General features: G+C 43.0%; 1 non-coding gene across 1 annotated transcript; it reads left to right on the top strand.

The window, feature by feature from the left end:
* The first annotated feature begins 289 nt into the window (after positions 1–289).
* Positions 290–421, top strand: LOC115070253. The gene has a single exon (XR_003849440.1). It is a non-coding gene; the product is annotated as a small nucleolar RNA SNORA21 (small nucleolar RNA).
* The last annotated feature ends 3,583 nt before the right edge of the window (positions 422–4,004 follow it).

Genomic DNA, 4,004 nt, shown 5'->3' with positions numbered 1-4,004 from the left:
ATGCACTTACAGCTAGTTTTCAATCTTTGGATATATAAGTTTCAATTGGAAAGTCCACAAAAATAATGATACTAGTATGGGACCATCAATGGGGCTTTATGGAAGAGGAGAGAGAATACATTAATATAAAGGAAAGAGAAATAATGGAATAGGCAGGTTTAAATGTGGTGGGGACTAGGAAGGCAGTGCAGAGGGGAGACCACAGGGAAGGACTTCTAACACTAAAGGCCTTTTGAAAAGCCGTATGGAAACTTATTGCCACAGTGTCTTCATAAAATATACAAATATCCCCCTTTTAAAAGCACTCGATGGGCCTTTTGCTAGTGACCCATTGAGCCATCAAGAGGGGCAGAATAAAAGCACTGCTTTTGGGTGAAGTACCAACTTGTGTTGTTTTACTTCAATCGGTGTTCTGACAAGAAAAAAAAATACAAATATACATATATAAAAAGAGTTTAAATGGGGTTGGAGAGATGGCTCAGCAAACTGACTGATTGGCACTAGACCCAGGTTCGGTTCCCAGAATCCACATAGAGGCTAACAATCATTCCTAACTCCAGTTCCAGGGGACGCATCACCCTCTTTTAGCCTCCATGGGGTTTACATGGCATGGGTGTGCTTGCATACATGCAGGCATATCACTCACACACGTAAAATTATACCGTGGTGATGCATGCCTTTAATCCCAACCATCAAGAGGCAAAGCCAGGTAGATCTCTATGAGATCCAGGCCAACCTGTTCTACATACCGAGTTCCAGGCAGGCTGGAGCTAGGGAGATCCTGTCAAAAAGAGTTTAAATAGAGCTACCCTATAATGGGGGGGGGGGGCAATGCCACTACTGAGGGCCACGAGCTAGCAAATAAGACACATAAATGCAAGGAAAGGGACTGCTCTTTTGGAGTTGTTGACAATGGATTTCTCTTAGATTCTCAAAACAAAGTTAACTATTGCCTTTGCCCTTCCAGAACTTGAAAGTAATACCATACTGCTGAAAATACTACATATGTGAGTCTTAGAGCAAAAATGGAAAAGTCAAGCTGGTACTGACCTCAAAGGCAACTTCATCACTAGCGGCTATGTTTTATAGTGATAGAGGTTCTATGCACATTACCTACCAAAAGAGAAAAGTAGTCATCAACCTTACCCACCTGTGAACACTGCAAGCTATAATAATGACTGGCTTGGCAAGATAGATCTGCCCACTGGGGTGACAAGGCACACACGTTATGGGAGTAAACCTCTACTTTCTGATTGGATTTAAGGTTTGCTTCAGAACATGCAGCCCATACCTGACATTGTTATCAGGGCCAAGAGCATGTGGCTGGAGAGTTCACAGGCCATAAGAGAGAACCTACTGTCATTCTGCTAAATGGTCATAGCATAAGTCAGCTCCTCCTGATGTATTGCTTTACCCATAGATTAGTTCATCTCTCAGCTCTCACCAGAGAAACGTCTATTTTGAGCAGATCATGAAAAACACAGGAACCCACAAGTGGGCAACATGCAGAGAATAACACATTGTAAAGTACTCCACCCGAAATAGCAGACCTTAGCACACCTTGTACCCCCAAGTCTCAGAGATCATTGTGGAAGAGCGGGTAGATCCGTTGTAGGGCCAGGGGTGGTGAATGAAGGAAACTGTTTTCTAGACAAAACAGGGCAGTTGCACATGCGAACCCACCTGCACTTTTGTCAGCATAAGACCTGTACAAGCCCAAGCCAGACAAACCACGGCATTGAGCAGGGAGGGAGAGCAGAAGCTCCAGCCTGATGTGAGGAACTAATGGGCAATTGATAGCTTCTGGGAAAGGGAAACTCAGTTTTCTTTAAGTGTGTGGCCTGAGTAGGTTGCCCAGGTTCTAGTTGATGGACCTACACACATCCACACTTGGGGAACACAAATTAGACTCTATCAACCTTAGACAACAGAACACAAAATATAGGAATGACTTTTTATAAAATAGACATAATCTGGACTAAAAACTTTTAATTAACCTTGGCAAAATCACATAACCATGTACTCCTGTGGCCTGGCCCTTTGATCTTGTTTCGCGACAATCTCACTTTCCAATTCTACCCCAAAATAATCCCAGAGGAAAGCAATGTGCATATGTGGGAATTCACATATCAAAGCACTAAAGACAGCACACCCATCTTCACTTAAACATGGCGACTGAGAAAGGAAGCTTGACATTGTGCAGATGAGACATTCTAGAACTTGGGATGAAAAGGCAGGATTCTCTGATAAGATAAGGATGCAACCCCTGTGGAAAGCAGTGTGGAGAACTCTTAAAAAACTAAAAATGAACCCACCATTTGACCCAGTTATACCACTCCTTGGCATATACCCAAAGGACTCATCCTATTGCAGAGACACTTGTACATCTATGTTTGTTGCTGCTCTTTTCACAATAGCTAGGTGATGGAAGCAATCTAAGTGTCCTTCAACTGACAAGTGGATAATGAAAATGTGGTTCATTTACACAGTGGAGTTCTATTCAATGTTAAAGAAGGATGAAATCATGAAATTTTCAGGTAAATGGATAGAACTAAAAACTGTTCTACAAAGTGAAGTAACACAGACTCAGAAAAACAAATGAAATATGTTCTCCCTCATATGTGGATCTAGGACCAAATTCTTAAATGTGAGTATGTATCCAGATATAACTACAGAAACCAGGACAATGAAAAGGAACCAGGGAGGCAAAGGGAATGAGAAAACCTGAGCAAGAAGAACAGTAGGAGACAGGTGTTGCCAAGGGAGAAATGTACTGAAATGGGGTATTTAAATGGGAGGGGAGGGAAGGGTATACAAGGAACCCTGGGGATAAAGGGAAAGAAGGAGCTCAAGAGAGGTGGGGCCACAGGAGAAGGGTATCATCAAGGGAAGTATGGGGACTATGGGGGCACTTTGAATAGGGAAACCATGGCAGAAGGGTTTGACTAGGAGAGAGAGAGGAGAGATAGATAAGGCTTAGTTAGTTTTAAAAAGAAAAAGGAAATCATGTTAGTCCTACAACCTCATGACAAATACAATATCTCTGCTGAGTCTACATGTACAGCTAAAGGCTACATAATAAGAAACAATGCCAGATAGGAGAAACCCTCTTTCAAATTATTTGTCAGGGTAATCCAAGAGACTTCCAGAATGACACAGAGTATTGCACAGACCTTGATGGCCTCCCAGAACTTGAAGGTAAGACCCTACTGCCGAAGACAGAACATACTTCAGACACATGATTTGGAGCAATAGAGCCGGAAGTGGCCTGAAACCACCTCCCCTGAAGGCAGCCCTCATAGGTTTAGAAAGCAGTGTGAACGTGCTAAGGGAAAACATCAACTGATGGTCCAACACCGGCTTTAACCACAACGACGGCTGGCACAGCATACAACATTGGTGCAGTAGTGGCACTTTCATCTTGGGGGCAATCAACAGCTACCTGATTGGGCTAAAAGCCCACTCAATGGGAGGAAATTGAAATGTGGTACTGTAAATATAACCAAATACACATGGCTGGATTGGTTATACCTTAGAGAAAACCCTAAGACAACCACATCCCTAGAGTAATGCACTTTCTTGCTATGGGAAAATTATGTGACCTTATGTTTATTGACAGGATATCCCAGTCACCACTCACCAAAGAAACTTATTTTGCACCAATCAGAGACTATTACCAAGTACCATAACTGGTCACACAGACATTGTCTATGAATTTCTCATACTTAAGTGACACATCTACAGTGCAACTTCTACACCTAAGGCTCATGGAACATAGAACGGGGTAAAGAAGAGGACACTAATGAGTCTCTCAGTTCTCATTAATGAAGCTCGCTCGTGCAACAGAGGGCCAGGAACACAAAAGGTAACAAATGGCCAAAGCATAGAGATTAAGAGTCTGCCGAATGCTGGTCCTTGTACAGGACTCCTATATTAAACGCCACCCACCCAGGGCCCAGGGATCATCTCAGAAGAGGGGACTGAAAGATTGTCAGAGCCAGGGA

This window comes from Nannospalax galili, unplaced genomic scaffold (genome assembly GCF_000622305.1).
Source record: "Nannospalax galili isolate Female #2095 unplaced genomic scaffold, S.galili_v1.0 scaffold15, whole genome shotgun sequence".
NCBI classification, from domain to species: Eukaryota; Metazoa; Chordata; class Mammalia; order Rodentia; family Spalacidae; genus Nannospalax; species Nannospalax galili.
The sequence above is the reverse complement of the archived record's forward strand: the minus strand, read 5'-3'. Positions and strand labels throughout refer to the sequence as shown.